This window comes from Budorcas taxicolor, chromosome 1 (genome assembly GCF_023091745.1).
Source record: "Budorcas taxicolor isolate Tak-1 chromosome 1, Takin1.1, whole genome shotgun sequence".
Lineage (NCBI taxonomy): Eukaryota > Metazoa > Chordata > Mammalia > Artiodactyla > Bovidae > Budorcas > Budorcas taxicolor.
This window is the reverse complement of record NC_068910.1, coordinates 105,872,839-105,892,255: the sequence shown is the minus strand read 5'-3', so window position 1 is coordinate 105,892,255 and position 19,417 is coordinate 105,872,839. Positions and strand designations below refer to the sequence as shown.

Sequence of the window (19,417 nt, the reverse complement as noted above, 5' to 3'; positions counted from 1 at the left end):
TGAACACAACATTTTTTTGGTTTTGTTTTGTTTTCTTGTTAAAATAAAGTCAAGCCACTTTAAGAAGAAGCTAATTTGCTTACTGTGGTACATTAGATAAAAAATACTAATTGCATGGAATACAGAGTACAGAACCTATTTAACATTTAACAATGACCTATGCTTTTTAAAAGCTCCACTGGTTAGTAAATTCTCTAAAGTTTTCAGTCCATCTATCAACCATTAAAAATCCATATGGTTCATTTTTTATTTTCATCTTAATAACAAGGTACAGTACCAATAACCATCTGGGGTTAATATTTCCCAGATGTGATTCAGATCATCAACCCTTCTAAACTGATCATTAATTCTTTGGAAGGGTATTATGTCTTGATTGGTGTTGCTTAAATAGCTTATAAGGTCTTTTATTGTCTTTTTATTTCATAGGTAAATATCTTTCCCACTCACCTTTCAATATCAATTTTAGTGAGAAAAAGGATAATAAGAAGATGAATGGATTGTGTGAAATACGAAAATGAGAGTAAAGGTATACAGTGTTTTACTTGCACTCAAAACTAATCTTGAATAAGAGAGTTAAATTTTCAAAATCATTTGGTCTTTTTGTCACATCTGATTATGCCCAAAGTCAATAACAAATTGTTCCAGCATCACTGAGAGCTGCATAATAAGCCTTTAACCAATATGTATGTTAAAAAAATTTATCACTTGTACATCTGTTTAGCTATTCAACCAACTTTTACTGAACATTTGTCATATGGCATTCACTAACTCAAAGTGACACACCCAATCCATTCTTCCAACAGTTAAAAATCTAGTAAGAGACAGATATTTCAATATCATGAGATAAATGCTGAGCCATAAGGGTATGGCTCTGAGTATGCACCGAGTCCCTGGTATCTTCAGAAAAGTTTCTGAATTCAACCTTTGGCAGTATAAGAGTTCTCATAAAAGACAGAAAATCTGCTGTGTCTTAAAATATATATATGTATGTATGTATATATACATAAATATATATGCATGCTGTATAGTTTATCCATTTCATATATATATGAAAGCCAGAGAAGGTGGGAGTTGGCAAGAGTACTTTCCAGATAAATTCAACAGCATTGTCTTATATTCAGAGATAAGAGGAAACAAATTACACGAAAGAAACTATGAAAGTCTCACAAAAAAGTAGAAGGTAGAGTGGCTGAAAATAAAACAGAGGAAATTGTGGGCCATAGGTTAAATGATATAGGTAAGGGAAGCAGGGATTAGGCAGAATAGTGCCATGGTTAGGTCTTCACTTTAGGTGATCAGTTTTGGCAACAAGATGAAGGATGGATTGGAAAGGGGCAAAGAAGACCCAAAGTAAGTGGGCACTTTAAAACACAATCATGATAATTTGGGGAAGCCAAACTGATGCATTAGTGATAAAGACTGATTTGAAAGAGCTTTAGGAGGTAGAATAAATAGAATTTGGTAGCTGGTCATGGAACTTCCCTTGGTAGCTCAGTTAGAGAATCTGCCTGCAGTACAGGGAGACCGGAGTTCAATCCCAGGGTCAGTAAGATCCCCTGGAGAAGAAAACGACATCCAACTCCAGTATTCTTGCTGGGAAAAACCCATGGATAGAGGAGCCTGGTGGGCTACAGTCCATGGGGTCATAAGAGTCGGACACCACTTAGTAACTAAACCACCATAACTGGTCATAGGTAATACAGTTAGTCAATCACTTAAAATATAACTAAACTTATAAAAATATGTAGCCTACTATGTTTCATCTAGTTTCAGTTCAGTTCAGTCGCTCAGTCGTTTCCAACTCTTGGTGACCCCATGAATCACAGCATGCCAGGCCTCCCTGTCCATCACCAACTCTTGGTGTTCACACAAACTCATGTCCATCGAGTTGGTGCTGCCATCCAGCCATCTCATCCTCTGTCGTCCCCGTCTCCTCCTGCCCCCAATCCCTCCCAGCATCAGAGTCTTTTCCAATGAGTCAACTCTTCGTGTGAGGTGGCCAAAGGACTGGAGTTTCAGCTTTAGCATCATTCCTTCCAAAGAACATCCAGGAGTGATCTCCGTTAGAATGGACTGGTTGGATCTCCTTGCAGTCCACGGGCTCTCAAGAGTCTTCTCCAACAACACAGTTCAAAACCATCAATTCTTCAGGGCTCAGCTTTCTTCACAGTCCAACTCTCACATCCATACATGACCACAGGAAAAACCATAGCCTTGACTAGACAGAACTTTGTTGGCAAATTAATGTCTCTGCTTTTCCAAGGAGTAAGCGTCTTTTAATTTCATGGCTGTAGTCACCATCTGCAGTGATTTTGGAGCCCCCAAAAATAAAGTCTGATACCGTTTCCACTGTTTCCCAATCTATTTCCCATGAAGTGATGGGACTAGATGCCATGATCTTCATTTTCTGAATGTTGAGCTTTAAGCCAACTTTTTCACTCTCCTCTTTCACTTTCAATAAGAGGCTTTTTAGTCCCTCTTCACTTTCTGCCATCATCTAGTTCAGTATTTCATTAATAATCCTTTAGGCTTTCATGAGAGAATTTAATTTTGCATTTGCTTGCTTTGGATTGAGACATAGACAATTACATTTATAAATGAAATGATTTATAAATATCTGAATGACTCTATAGTTAAAACAAATAGAACTTACTGATAAAATCAGAACCTTCAGTTGAGTTCAGTTCAGTCGCTCAGTCGTGTCCGACTCTTTGCGACCCCATGAATCGCAGCACACCAGGCCTCCGTGTCCATCACAAACTCCTGGAGTTCACTCAGACTCACGTCCATCGAGTCAGTGATGCCATTCAGCCGTCTCATCCTCTGTCGTCCCCTTCTCCTCCTGCCCCCAATCCCTCCCAGCATCAGAGCCTTTTCCAATGAGTCAACTCTTTGCATGAGGTGGCCAAAGTACTGGAGTTTCAGCTTTAGCATCATTCCTTCCAAAAAAAATCCCAGGGCTGATCTCCTTCAGAATGGACTGGTTGGATCTCCTTGCAGTCCAAGGGGCTCTCAATAGTCTTCTCCAACACCACAGTTCAAAAGCATCAATTCTTTGGCGCTCAGCCTTCTTCACAGTCCAACTCTCACATCCATACATGACCACAGGAAAAACCATAGCCTTGACTAGAAGGACCTTAGTCAGCAAAGTAATGTCTCTGTTTTTCAATATGCTATCTAGGTTGGTCATAACTTTTCTTTCAAGGAGTAAGTGTGTTTTAATTTCATGGCTGCAGTCACCATCTGCAGTGATTTTGGAGCCCCCCAAAATAAAGTCTGACGCTGTTTCCACTGTTTCCCCATCTATTTCCCATGAAGTGATGGGACGAGATGCCATGATCTTCGTTTTCTGAATGTTGAGCTTTAAGCCAATTTTTTCACTCTCCTCTTTCACTTTCATCAAGAGGCTTTTGAGTTCCTCTTCACTTTCTGCCATAAGGGTGATATCATCTGCATATCTGAGGTTATTGATATTTCTCCCGGCAATCTTGATTCCAGCTTGTGTTTCTTCCAGTCCGGCGTTTCTCATGATGTACTCTGCATATAAGTTAAATAAGCAGGGTGACAATATACAGTCTTGACACACTCCTTTTCCTAATTGGAACCAGTCTCTTGTACCATGTCTATTTCTAACTGTTGCTTCCTGACCTGAATACAGATTTCTCAAGAGGCAGGTTAGGTGCTCTGGTATTCCTATTTCTCTCAGAATTTTCTGCAGTTTATCGTGATCACACAGTCAAAGGCTTTGGCATAGTCAATAAAGCAGAAATAGATGTTTTTCTGGAACTCTCCTGCTTTTCCACTGATCCAGTGGATGTTGGCAATTTGATCTCTGGTTCCTCTGCTTTTTCTAAAACCAGCTTGAACATCAGGAAGTTCACGGTTCACATATTGTTGAAGCCTGGCCTGGAGAATTTTGAGCATTACTTTACTAGCATGTAAGATGAATACAATTGTGTGGTAGTTTGAGCATTTTTGGCATTGCCTTTCTTTGGGATTGGAATGAAAACTGACCTTTTCCAGTCCTGTGGCCACTGCTGAGTTTTCTAAACTTGCTGGCATATTGAGTATAGCACTTTCACAGCATTATCTTTCAGGATTTGAAGTAGCTCCACTGGAATTCCATCACCTCCACTAGCTTTGTTCGTAGTGATGCTTTGTAAGGCCCACTTGACTTCACATTCCAGGATGTCTGGCTCTTGATGAGTGATCACACCATCATGATTATCCGGGTCGTGAACATCTTTTTTGTGCAGTTCTTCTGTGTATTCTTGCCACCTCTTCTTAATATCTTCTGCTTCTGTTAGGTCCATACCATTTCTGTCCTTTATCGAGGCCATCTTTGCATGAAATGTTCCCTTGGTATCTAATTTTATTGAAGTGATCTCTTGTCTTTCCCATTCTGTTGTTTTCCTCTATTTCTTTGCATTGATTGCTGAAGAAGGCTTTCTTATCTCTTCTTGCTGTTCTTTGGGACTCTGCATTCAGATGCTTATATCTTTCCTTTTCTACTTTGCTTTTCACTTCTCTTCTTTTCACAGCTATTTATAAGGCCTCCCCAGACAGCCATTTGGCTTTTTTGCATTTCTTTTCCATGGTGGTGTTGCAAGAGGGCATCAGAGGGCAGACACACTGAAACCATACTCACAGAAAACTAGTCAGTCTAATCACACTAGGACCACAGCCTTGTCTAACTCAATGAAACTAAGCCATGCCCGCGGGGCAACCCAAGACAGGCGGGTCATTTTGGACAGGTCTGACAGAATGTGGTCCACTGGAGAAGGGAATGGCAAACCACTTCAGTATTCTTGCCTTGAGAACCCCATGAACAGTATGAAAAGGCAAAATAATAGGATGTTGAACGAGGAACTCCCCAGGTCAGTAGGTGCCCAATATGCTACTGAAGATCAGTGGAGAAATAACTCCAGAAAGAGTGAAGGGATGAAGCCAAAGCAAAAACAATACCCAGCTGTGGATGTGATGGTGATAGAAACAAGGTCCGATGCCGTAAAGAGCAATATTGCATAGGAACCTAGAATGTCAGGTCCATGAATCAAAGCAAATTGGAAGTGGTCAAACAGGAGATGGAAAGAGTGAACATTGACATTCTAGGAATCAGTGAACTAAAATGGACTGAAATGGGTGAATTTAACTCAGATGACCATTATATCTACTACTGTGGGCAGGAATCCCTCAGAAGAAATGGAGTAGCCATCATGATCAACAAGAGTCTGAAATGCAGTACTTGGATGCAATCTCAAAAGCGACAGAATGATCTCTGTTCGTTTCCAAGGCAAACCATTCAGTATCACCATAATCCAAGTCCATGCCCCAACAAGTAATGCTGAAGAAGCAGAACCTGAATGGTTCTATGAAGCCCTACAAGACCTTGTAGAACTAACACCCAAAAAAGATGTCGTCTTCATTATAGGGGACTGGAATGGAAAAGTAGGAAGTCAAGAAACACCTGGAGTAACAGGCAAATTTGGATTTGGAATACGGAATGAAGCAGGGCAAAGACTAATTGAGTTTTGCCAAGAAAATGCACTGGTCATAGCATACACCCTCTTCCAACAACACAAGAGAAGACTCTACACATGGACATCACCAGATGGTCAACACTGAAATCAGATTGATTATATTCTTTGCAGTGCTATACAGTCAGCAAAAACAAGACCAGGAGCTGACTGTGGCTAAGATCATGAAGTCCGTATTGGCAAATTCAGACCAGAACCTTAGCTTGGATTATATAATTTAGGAATTCATTTTAAAAGGACAACTGGAAACTTCTCTTAGAAAGAGCAAACTAAGGTAAAGTTTTATAAATAACAATGCAAAAATAAATAGAATAAAGAAAAGACTACATTATGTAAATCAAAGGTAGCTGGATTAAAGTAAACCATATCTTTTAAAACAGATGTGTTTACAAAAACACACCCTTAAGGCTACACATTAAAGAACAATGGAGATACTGGAAAATGAATAGCATATATACTTATTTTTCAGTTGCCCTGAGAATATGAAGCTAATTACAAATTCACAGATGTCAGAAAATAATTTCACATCTGATTTCTTAATTTTTTGTTACCTGCTTTTTCTCTTATTTCCCCCACCTTCCCATGGAATTAATTTCATCACTATCCAATACACGTTCATTAAACTGGTGAAAAACAAGGCAGAAATCCATTTACTTACTTACTTGCAGGGATTGTTATACGGGAAGGAATATTCTGAGATAGTGCAGAGAAAAGTTGCACATCTCATGGTTACTCAGGTATTAAATATTTAAAAATATATGGACTCTAATGAATAATATTTATTCACCTGTTTCCCCAATTGCTTGCATGCAAGGGAGGTCATTTACCCAGGCAAGAGATGATAAAAGGCCTATTGCTCTGTATGACTCATGTTCCTGTATTTTCCACAAGGAACCCTAACTTCCATGGCTTTTCACATTTCTTGGTTGAATTTAATATACTGCTGTCTCCTATTTTTCCTCCTGTCATCATTGTAGTCATCATCATCATCATCAAGTTTACAATCTGCCTTTACAATTTGGTAACTCATGCAAATATGATTTATTTTAAGAATATTAAAGAACTAGGCTTGGAGATTTAGCAGCAACCTAGTCAGCTCCAGGAGTACTGACTACCCCACTCTGTTATTTTCTCATGATTTTTTTCTGCATGTGCTATGTTCTCCATGCTCCTCTTACTACTGACTATTTGCCCTTTAACTGCTGTTTTATTTTGTTTTCCACTCTCTTAGAAAATTTACTTGCACATGACTTTGGTTTATCAGAACTCCTCTGCTCTACTTTTTCATGCATGAATCTTTAAGTGTATCTTTATGGCAGAAGTTTCTAATTGCAATTCTCTTCAGCTCTGAACTTAGAAACCCTAAATTCTTAAAAAACAATGTGATTGATTTAGCCATTTATGGAAAACATATGTGAGAGGTGACAGGTAGCTGATAAGCCATTAATTGGGTGTCTTTGGTCAGGTGTCTACCTTTGTCTCATTAAGTTACAGTTGAGGGATTATGGCATCCAGGCACTAACCATAGTGGAGACTCCTCAATATGCCTCTTGGTTAATTTACTTAGAAGATGGCATGAGAAGGACAAACTCTAAAATTTCTCTGGGTTTCCTAGAGGGCTCAGTGGTAAAGAATCCACCTACCGGTGCAGGAGATGCAGGTTCGATCCCTGAGTGGGAAAGATCCTTTCAGGGAAAGAAATGGCAACCCACTCCAGTATTCTTGCCTCAGAAATTACATGGAGGGAGAAGCCTGGTGGGCTACAGTCAATAGGGTTACAAAAGAGTCAAACAAGAATTAGCAACTAAACAACATTTATCTAATTCTGTTATCTAATGTCTGTAACATTTCTAATATACTTATTTTGATAAGGGAGTTTTGGATTTGGGGTTGGACTACACTATATTTTATGGGCATCTGGCCCCATCATTTCAGTTCAGTTCAGTCACTCAGTTGTGTCCGACTCTTTGTGACCCCATGAATCGCAGCACACCAGGCCTCCCTGTCCATCACCAACTCCTGGAGTTCACCCAGACTCATGTCCATTGAGTCAGTGATGCCATCCAGCCATCTCATCCTCTGTCATCCCCTTTTCCTCCCGCCCCCAATCCCTCCCAGCATCAGAGTCTTTTCCAATGAGTCAACTCTTCGCAAGAGGTGGCCAAAGTACTGGAGTTTCAGCTTTAGCATCATTCCTTCCAAAGAAATCTCAGGGCTGATCTCCTTCAGAATGGACTAGTTGGATCTCCATGCAGTCCAAGGGACTCTCAAGAGTCTTCTCCAACACCACAGTCACTTCATGGCAAATAGATGGGAAAACAATGGAAATAATGGCAGACTTTATTTTGAGGGGCTCCAAAATCACTGCAGGTGGTGACTGCAACCATGAAATTAAAAGATGCTTGCTCCTTGGAAGAAAACCTATGATCAACCTAGACAGCATATTAAAAAGCAGAGACATTACTTTGCCAACAAAGGTCTGTCTAGCCAAAGCTATAGTTTTTCCAATAGTCATGTAAGGATGTGAGGGTTGGACTATAAAGAAGCTGAGAACCAAATAATCGATGCTTTTGAACTGTGGTGTTGGAGAAGACTCTTGAGAGTCCCTTGAACCGCAAGGAGATCTAACCAGTCAATCCTAAAGGGAATCAGTCCTGAATACTCATTGGAAAGACTGATGTTGAAGCTGAAACTCCAATACTTTGGCCACTTGATGCGAAGAACTGACTCATTGGAAGAAAATTCCTGATGCTGGGAAAGATTGAAGGCAGGAGGAGAAGGGGAGGACAAAGGATGAGATGGTTGGATGGCATCACTGACTTGATGGACATGAGTTTGAGCAAGCTCAGGGAGTTGGTGATGGACAAGGAAGCCTTGTGTGCTGCAGTCCATAGGGTTGCAAAGAGTCGGACACGACTGAGTCACTAAACTGAACTCTATGTTTTACTCTTTAACTTACAGTCAATAACAAATACATGTAAGATGTAGTTAATAACAATGAAACATGAAAGAATAGTCTCCAAAGAAATATACTAGAGGAATATTTCTTTAGTCCTTTTCTAAGAGAAAAAAAAATGTAAATATAAACAGGCACCAAATATTGTCATGCCACTGACTAAATGACTATACTTAATAATTAACCACTTTTAGCTTTGGGATATCCTTTGCCCTTCAAAGATGAGTTAATCTATGTTTTGCTGCTGCTGCTGCTAAGTTGCTTCAGTCGTGTTCAACTCTGTGCAACCCCACAGACGGCAGCCTACCAAGGCTCCCCCGTCCCTGGGATTCTCCAGGCGAAAACACTGGAGTGGGTTGCCATTTCCTTCTCCAACGCATGAAAGTGAAAAGTGAAAGGGAAGTCGCTCAGTCATGTCTGACCCTTAGCGACCCCATGGCAGCCTACCAGGCTCCTCCATCCATGGGATTTTCCAGGCAAGAGTACTGGAGTGGGGTGCCATTGCCTTCTCTGAATCTATGTTTTAGCACTTTCCAATAACCACATATCTTTTGACAAAAAATTTGTATCATTGTAATAACACTATAACTAGGTTAAGACTGCACTTGAGTAAATGTATAGATTATTTTACATTCTCCATAGCACCAATGACAATGTTGAAAATCAATTCATGGTACACTGAATGGCTAACAATCCTGGCTTTGAGACTAAGTGATCCTGGTTTTAGTACCAGCTAAATGTCACTAGACACTTGGGCAGGCGATATAACTTTTCTCAGGTTCAGTTTTTTTTTTTATTTGTAAAATGGTGTTAATAATACTTCACATAGATATTATTTGGATTAAATGAAAAATATATACATGCTTAAGTACAGTTCTTAGTGCGGACTCATGACAATAATTTGAATGTTTTGGGGGAGGATTTTATCAGGTCTCCTATGAAGTCAAGATATGTGGAGTTAAATTTTGACACGCTCTTGGGTGTGTCATGATCTGCTATTCAAACTGCGTCACGAGAAACTCCGAAGTCCTGCTTTATTGATAGAATAACAGTAGTAATGTTACACAATCAAAGGCATATAAGCTTGATTCATTTTTAGATTAAATGGAGTTAAAAATAAAACCATCTACTACCAGTAGTGATTGAAGTGACGAGAAAGTGAAAAATTCAGAAAGTTCTTTGTATAAAACCAGAAGGCAGAAAAATTAAGCATAATCATAATTTGTGAAACTCTATAAACAAAGGTTTCAGCCACTTCTAACTATACAATATGGATAATAGTTGAAAATGTAAATTAATCCCTTTGAAATATACCAGATCATTTGGCTCTTCTTAACAAGGCCTGCCCTGAGGAGAAAGTACTTTACCAGGGCCCCAACTGCCTGCTGGGATCTGGTGTTTTAACAGAGTCTAACCTACTCGAGGAAAGGAAAATATCCAGCTCTAAACAGTTCCAGACTTCTGTGTAGGGGAGGGAGAAACCCAACTTTAGCTCGCTCTAGCCATCCTGTCCACTTAATGAGGGAAAAGAAAATTGAGAAGCCTTGGTAAACTTCATAGTCCAGCGGTACAGGCTCACCAAAAAGACTTAGACTTAATTATAGGACTCTACTTTCCTTTTCCCCACACATTACCACTACTCTACTAAAGGCCTAGTTACCTTAATTCCCTTTACCCAGATATCATGTCCACCTTTTAATTAAAATTTAAAAGACGTACTGACAGAAAAAAATCACTGTTTAAAGAGAAAAAAACATCAGAACCAGAGTCAGGCATGGCACGAATGTTCAAATTATCAGACCAGGAATTATTAAAATCTATGGTTAATATGTAAGGGCTTTAGTGGTAACTTAGACAACAGGAAAGAAAAGAGGGATAATGTAATAAGCAAAGAGATGGAAATCCTAAGAACAAATCAAACAGTAATCGTAATGATCAAGAACAATATAATGGAAAATGAAGAATGCCTCTAAGTGGCTCATTAGCAGACTGGGAATAACTGAGGCAAGAATCACTGAGTGCCAGGCTAGGACAATGGAAACTTTTGAAACTGAAAAGCAATTTCTTTCAAATGTGAAACAATATGATCGAAATTAGTTTGATAGACATTTAGAAAAGTACCATATACATTGTTAAGTTTCTCAGAGAAAAAAACTATTTAGGTATCAGTTTTGAGAAGAGTAACTGACATCCATTTTTAACATTAAATTATCACTAAAGCTTACATTCTCAGAATTCAAACACATACATGTAGTTTTGGATAATTTAAATGTAATATAAAATGTACAAAAAATGCAGCACTAAAATCAGGTACTATAATAAATTGGTTCTTCCTATATGAAATGCATAAATTAACTATTAGGTATTCTATTCTCTATTGCCAACACATTCTACTTTGATTTCTCAACTTAGGAACAATGATATTAGAAAATAATAGGATCTGATATATGGGATAAACTATCTTTTTACACAGTTTAATTGTAATATAAGCCTCTTTTATTATAAAAATCACTAATTTTTTTTCAATATATGAATCATTAGTAATTGAAATGCTAGGTTCACTCATAGCTTTCATCTAGGTGTGAATGACTTATCCCTATTTTCCTATCTCAGAGTAAATGTAACAGATTTAACACTATATTTAACAGATAAGATCACATATCTTCTATGGCCTTACATTATTCAAACCCTAATGATCATCTATGTCACGCGTGTATGAAATACATACAATATACATTTTAAACCAATGTTTGGCATCTGAGAAAGTTTTCCAATCTCTGTCATAGTCAATATAAAGTGCAGCTTACTATCCAATAGCACTTTTTCTTCCTACTAACATTCAGTTTTCTCTTAAAACTTTGTTAAAGCTTACTTTACTGTTGAAAGGAAAATTGGATTTTGAATACTGAAGTGCATGAATCTGTGTCCATTCAGCCTTGTAAACTAAATCTGATCTATATGTATACAGTAGTAACCAAAAGAGGAGAGTGGGGAAAAAATCCAGAACAAGCAAATATTTCATTTCCTCACTAAAAATATTACTATAAATAAAAATAAATGGTGAAAATATTTCAGGTGAGTCAACAGAATGCTTAAAAATCTATTTTTTCCATCCACATTAAGTATATATAATCTTAGGCTTAAATTGTATACTATTTTATGGAATTATATTATAAAATACTATGCTTTAACTATCAGGTTTTATTAAGTATGTATACCTTTAATAGCCATAATGTGGCTACCCAAAAACATTACCTTTTCAATTACAGTATTAAAACAAAAAAGCCACATGGCTATTAAAGTTTGAAAAGTGAAGTCACTCAGTCGTGTCGGACTCTTTGTGACCCCATGGACTGTAGCCCACCAGGCTCCTCCGTCCATGGGATTCTCCAGGCAAGAATACTGGAGTGGGTTGCCATTTCCTTCTCCAGGGGATCTTCCCAACCCAGGGACTGAACTTAGGTCTCCTGCATTGCAGTCAGATGCTTTAATCTCTGAGCCACCAGGGAAGCCCATTAAAGTTTAAGAAGTATCAAATATAACGACTAAGTCTCAAGGAAAACAATGTAAGGTTTTAATCATGAAAGCCTTTTTATTTTTCTGGTTAATAGCAGTTACTTTTTATTAATAAGAGTTAATATTGAGACAAGATGCCCCAATATGACAAACTCCTACTGTTGTGTGGCACTGAACAGGGACTGATATATAAAGGGTATTAAGGATTTGAATGTCAAACTTAACTAAAATACCCTCTTATTGTATTCCTTTTCATCTACGGGTTTATTTGTTAAAAATAAATTGAGTAAATAAAAGCATCAAAGAAAAGGAGTAAACCTGAGAGTTAATGTGTCAAGAAAATTTATATAATTTTATTTCATACATTTTCAGATTATGAGAACTCACGAGATACATATTTTTTAATTGCTTATTTTGTACAAAGTTATTGCATGAGCTATGTCTTTTGTGTTTCTTTTCTCTCATTAGCATTTAAATAACATGAATTCTTAAAAACGATTTGTCTCCCTCTCAGGAGACTTTCAAAATTGAAATAGCTTCTTCAGTTTTGCACATAGTAAAATTTGGTATTAACCAGTTATTAGTTACTAATAGAAAGCAGAAACTCCAGGGCATCTGCCTATACTTAATATTTCTGAAAACACTTTGATTGTATTCAGGTGACTTCTATGGTGCTGCACAAAATTTTTTATTCATGTAGCATTCTTTCACTGAATATCATGGCACTCTGTTAGCTACTCTAACAGATCATCATTTTACCATCTTACTGTAGTATACTGACAGACAAAGGATAGAAAGGACATTTACACGATAAAATTATTAACAGATTTTAATTATGTAGATATAAAACACTTAACATCAGACAGTGACAGCACAGTGTTAAGAATCATAACCACTGGTTCCCCAATTCACTGATGTATTCATTCTTTTCTAAAACCCAGCTCTATTCTCTATATAAGTTCAGTTCAGTTCAGTCGCTCAGTTGTGTCCAACTCTTTGCGACCCCATGAATCGCAGCACGCCAGGCCTCCCTGTCCATCACCAACTCCCGGAGTTCACTCAGACTCACGTCCATCGAGTCAGTGATGCCATCCAGCCATCTCATCCTCTGTCATCCCCTTCTCCTCTTGCCCCCAATCCCTCTGAGCATCAGAGTCTTTTCCAATGAGTGAACTCTTCGCAAGAGGTGGCCAAAGTACTGGAGTTTCAGCTTTAGCATCATTCCTTCGAAAGGAATCCCAGGGCTGATCTCCTTCAGAATGGACTGGTTGGATCTCCTTGCAGTCCAAGGGACTCTCAAGAGTCTTCTCCAACAACACAGTTCAAAACCATCAATTCTTCGGCGCTCAGCTTTCTTCGCAGTCCAACTCTCACACCCATACATGACCACAGGAAAAACCATAGCCTTGACTAGACGGACCTTAGTTGGCAAAGTAATGTCTCTGCTTTTCAATATGCTGTCTAGGTTGGTCATAACTTTTCTTCCAAGGAGTAAGCGTCTTTTAATTTCATGGCTGCAGTCACCATCTGCAATGATTTTGGAGCCCAAAAAGATAAAGTCTGACACTGTTTCCCCATCTATTTCCCATGAAGTGATGGGACCGAATGCCATGGTCTTCATTTTCTGAATGTTGAGCTTTAGGCCAAATTTTTCACTCTCCTCTTTCACTTTCATCAAGAGGCTTTTTAGTTCCTCTTCACTTTCTGCCAAAAGGGTGGTGTCATCTGCATATCTGAGGTGATTGATATTTCTTCCAGCAATCTTGATTCCAGCTTGTGCTTCTTCCAGCCCAGCGTTTCTCATGATGTACTCTGCATATAAGTTAAATAAGCTGGGTGACAATATACAGCCTTGATGTACTCCTATTCCTAATTGGAACCAGTCTGTTGTTCCATATCCAGTTCTAACTGTTGCTTCCTGACCTGCATACAGATTTCTCAAGAGGCAGGTCAGGTGGTCTGGTATTCCCATCTCTCTCAGAATTTTCCACAGTTTATTGTGATCCACACAGTCAAAGGCTTTGGCATAGTCAATAAAGCAGAAGCAGATGTTTTTCTGGAACTCTCTTGCTTTTTCCATGATCCAGCAGATGTAGGCAATTTGATCTCTGGTTCCTCTGTCTTTTCTAAAACCAGCTTGAACATCTGGAAGTTTACAGTTCACGTATCGCTGAAGCCTGGCTTGGAGAATTTTGAGCATTACTTTACTAGCATGTGAGATGAGTGCAATTGTGTGGTAGTTTGAGCCATCTTTGGCATTGCCTTTCTTTGCGATTGGAATGAAAACTGACCTTTTCCAGTCCTGTGGCCATTGCTGAGTTTTCCAAATTTGTTGACATATTAAGTGCAGCACTTTCACAGCATCATCTTTCAGGATTTGAAATAGCTCACCTGGAATTCCATCACCTCCACTAGCTTTGTTCGTAGTGATGCTTTCTAAGGCCCACTTGACTTCACATTCCAGGACGTCTGGCTCTTGATGAGTAATCACACCATCGTGATTATCCGGGTCGTGAACATCTTTTTTGTACGGTTCTTCTGTGTATTCTTGCCACCTCTTCTTAATATCTTCTGCTTCTGTTAGGTCCATACCATTTCTGTCCTTTATCGAGCCCATCTTTGCATGAAATGTTCACCTGGTATCTCCAATTTTCTTGAACAGATCTCTAGTCTTTCCCATTCTATCTAAGTACAATTATTCAGTTTCACTCTGTTCTCAACATATCGATGAAGCCTATATTTTGAACATTATTTCCTGACAATTTTTACTTCCAATTATTCATATTATTGTCTTAAACAAAAGAAAGCTTAAATAATTTTTGACTGTTCAAGAGAATTCAGAAAGCTTCTACTTTTATTTCTACTTACTGGGGTTGAGATACACAATATAGAAATCAATTCAGACACTGAAAGTCAAAGTCTTCTACGATATAGCTAGACAGAAAGTACATTCTTGGGAAACATTTTTTATCGCTAATGATGGAGAGACTATTTAAATATACTTAAATACACAGAATGTGGAAATACATTTAATAAGAACAGGACTCAATAAAGAAGTATGAAGATTACAAGTACTATACATGAACTTAGGTTCTCAAATCCCTGATCCCAAACAGCCTGGGACATGCTACTCTGATTTCACAGAATTACAAAGTACAGAAGTGGAAAGGATATTTAGGAGGGCCTGATTCACCCCCTTTCCTTTTGTCATGAGGCTTCTGATTTCAGAATTTGAGAGTATTCAGGATCACATGGTGCAAGATGGCAACTAGAACTTAGATCCCTTGGCTCCTAGCTGAATGCAGCTTATCCTGGCTGTAAATTAAAATGGTAATATTTCCACAGCATTACTAGAATTCTGGGGATTGCTTTCTAAACCAGTTTATAAGTGACAGAGGAAACCTGTCACACTGCTTCATATTGTCATTTTATATTTTAGAAAGCTTATGTAAATGGCTTCCCTGGTAGCTCAGCTGGTAAAGAATCCACCTGCAATGCAGGAGACTCCATTTGGATCCCTGGGTCTGGAAGATCCCCTGGATAAGGGATAGGCAACTCACTCCAGTATTCTTGGGCTTTCCTTGTGGCTCAGCTGGTAAAGAGTCCACCCACAATGTGGGAGACCTGGGTTTGTTACCTGGGTTCAGAAGATGCCCTGGAGAAGTGAACTACCCACTCCAGTATTCTGGCCTGGAGAATTCCATGGGCTGTATAGTCCATGGGGTGGCAAAAAGTCAGACAAGACTAAGTAGCTTTCACTCACTATCCACCACATCTCTTTCCTTCAGCCACACAAAATATTCTTAACATTTCTAAAATCTAATGCACACATTTAAGAATAGTGTGCCTGTCTTCAAGTCATTCTCTTTTCCTAAAAGGTGCTTCTACCATCTCTTCCAGCCCACCTATGATTCCTTCAATGTATAAGAAAGGGCTGATATGTTACTGATATGTTACTTCCTACAACCAATTTTTCTTGACCAGAATTCATTCCTCCCTTTATTGTTTTTTCACAAAACAATACTGAGAATTACCTGAAGATACTCTCATTGGCATTAAGACTGTGAAGACATTATTTCTAAACTTCAAAAGAGTACCTAACACCCAGAATGTAAAATAGCAACTTGTTCAATGGAATTCAGGACATGACTTTTTTAAAAGTATATTTCAATATTGGCAAAAATGAGTTGACAAGCATTTCAGAATAAATATATTTTCTTTTCATTTTTGAAAGCCTAACGAATCATTTGCTTGAGATTACTCATCTATTTTTCATATTTGCTAACCAACAGTGCTGAAGTTTTATTCAAATAACCTGAAATGGTTTTCTTTATAGGCACAAAATGAATGCCTACTATTGTAACTACATCAGTCAGTATGTTACTATGGGTAAAAAGGGCATTTTAAGTTAAAAAAATAAAAGAATAAAAAATAAAACCAGTATGAGATAATTTACTAAGTCACATATTTTATATGATTTCAAAAATATTTCTTAATATGAAGAAAATCTTATCAATTTAAAAGTTATTCCTAGGAAATACTTTATTCAGAAAAACACCAGATATGCTTTATGTCAAAAGATTGTCAAATACATCATCTAGTTGTCTTTACATATTTGTAAAACCAACTTAAATGGAACTTAAGTAGTATCTCTGAGAAAAGGCAACTTTAGTTAAAATGGCCATTCAAATTACCATGGCTCAAAGTTTTTCCATCCTTTCTGCTTATCTCATCACTTGTTTTAACCTATAAATAGCACCAAGTAAAGCTCTATTCATGCAGAATGCCCAGCTGGATGACACACAAGCTGGAATCAAGATTGCTAGGAGAAATATCAATAACCTCAGATACACAGGTGACAACACCCTAATGGCAGAAAGTGAAGAACTAAAGAGCCTCTTGATGAAAGTGAAAGAGTGAAAAAGTTGGCTTAAAACTCAACATTCAGAAAACTAAGATCATGGCATCTGGTCCCATCACTTCCTGGCAAATGGATGGGGAAACAATGGAAACAGTCAGAAACTTTATTTTTGGGGGCTCCAATATCACTGCAGATGGTGACTGCAGCCATGAAATTAGGATATTTTTCCTTGGAGGAAAAGTTTTGACCAAGCTAGACAGCATATTAAAAAGCAGATATACTACTTTGCCAACAAAGGCCCATCTAGTCAAAGCTATGGTTCTTCCAGTAGTCATGTATGTATGTGAGAGTTGGACTATAAAGAAAGCTGAGTGCTGAAGAAGTGATGCTTTTGAACTGTGGTGTTGGAGAAGACTCTTGAGAGTCCCTTAGGTTGCACAGAGATCAAACCAGTCAGTCCTAAAGGAAATCGGTCCTGAATAAGGAAGACTGATGCTGAAGCTGAAACTCCAATATTTTGGCCACCTGATGTGAAGAACCAACTCACTGGAAAAGACCCTGATGCTGGGAAAGACTGAAGGCAGGAGGACAAGGGGACAACAGATGATGAGATGGTTGGATGGCATCACCAAAGTGATGGACATGAGTTTGAGCAAGCTCCAGGAGTTGGGGATGGACAAGGGAAGCCTGGCATGCTGTAGTCCATGGGGTTGCAGAGAGTCGGACACGACTGATCGACTGAACTGAAAGCTCTATTCTTGTCAGTAACCTATTCTCTTCATTAAAAGAGAAACTTAAGTTGTGTATTCTTTAAAATTTACTAATGTCATCTATCCATTTTACTATTTCCCTTGATTCACCTTTATTTTATCTAATTCATGAAGCTGCATCCATATCTCTTACAAATATTTCCAAGTGCTCCAATTTCCCCATGTCCTACCACTGACATTGTCTATATATGCATTATTATCTGGATGATAATCTAAAAGTAATATAGACTATCCCATCAGTGATATCCCAAGGTAATTTGAGTATTCAGGTTGCTTTTTAATGTCTGAATCCGTGTATTACTTTCCCTCTGTAGTCTATATGTATTGGTCATTGCCCTTTATCTTTACTTGGCAGAATCTTAAATAAAAAGCATTGAGCTGTGAAATGACCACAGATACATGTGAAGATTTAAATATGTTTGGCTTAGAAATTTTGCTGAATTACTTCCTCGCTCTGTGATCATGTAGAAGTTATTTAAAGTACCTCAGGTTCACATCTTTCAATAGAGAAAATTTATGCTTGATTTCTAGGACTCATGTGAGTAAAGTGCTTTGAACAAAGCCTAGCATGTGGTAAATGCTCAATGAATTTTTAACCATCTTTTCCTTTGCTACCTTATTCTATCATATTTATTTTCTACTGTAGTTTCCTTTCCTTCTTCTTTCTCTCTTTTCCTGCTCATTCTTGGTTGGTGCCCAAAATGCACATTTCAGTTTAACAGTAAGTTTATCAAGGGGATAAAAAAATCTGAATCAATTATGCAATTTGCACACATAAGTAACTGGCTTTTTTAAATTTTATTTTTACTTTATTTTACTTTGCAATACTGTATTGGTTTTGCCATACATTGACATGAATCCACCACGGTTGTACTTTTTATAGTTTCCAATCCTCCTCTGTTTGCAGGGCCATCATAAGCATACAGGCACTAGAGTCAGAAATAATGCAGCACGTATTGAAGCACATCACTCACTACCTGGCCTATAAATTCTTGGTATCTTTTGTTCCTTATTCTCCTTAATACTGGGTTTCTCCCACAGGGAAATGGAACTAAGACAAACTTCATAGGGCCATTGTGAGAAATAAAAGGATATAAAATTCTCAGAGCAATGTCTGGCAAATAGAAAACTATGAAATAAACATAATTTTTCAGACAACTCTGCCCTCTCTTTATATAATAAACCAGACATATAAAAATTCCCAATTCATAACACCTATGACAAATTCATTACAAGAATGATAGTAGTGAGTTTATTTGTAACTCTGTAAGTCCCTATGTCTCCTGGTTACCAGTTTGCATTAAGAAAGGCAGCCCTGTGATCAAGCCAAACACAATCACCAGAGCAGGGGCACAACTCCTACTGTTCCTTATATGATTCTTTGGCTATGATTACATAAAATCAGTGATAAGTATGACAGCTAACATTGTTTGTCATTTTATTCAGAAAATGAAAAAGTGGGGCTTATAGACTACTTAATCATTTGTAAGTCTTTATAAGTTACTTCATCTACTGAGAAAAAGATATGTATCTTGGAAAGATATTCTGGAAAAGAAGCTTTATTCACTTCAAAGTAACTGTGATTAATATAACATACTAACTACATTCAATGAATACTGATGTATATTCATTTTAATGAAAATAAGATAATGAAGGTACAAGCATAATCTTAGTTTAAAAGATACATTCTCAGAAATGGCTTGACAATAACTCTATTAAAACTTTAGAAACAATAAAATCACAGGCTATAAACAAACAAATCTAAAGAAACAAAAAA

The 19,417-nt window shown here is 37.8% G+C and overlaps 1 protein-coding gene across 1 annotated transcript in view; it reads right to left on the bottom strand.

The window, feature by feature from the left end:
- EPHA6 (EPH receptor A6) overlaps positions 1 to 19,417 on the bottom strand; it is a 959,528-nt gene that overhangs the window by 862,738 nt on the left and 77,373 nt on the right. The gene's annotated exons all lie outside the window — the stretch shown is intronic.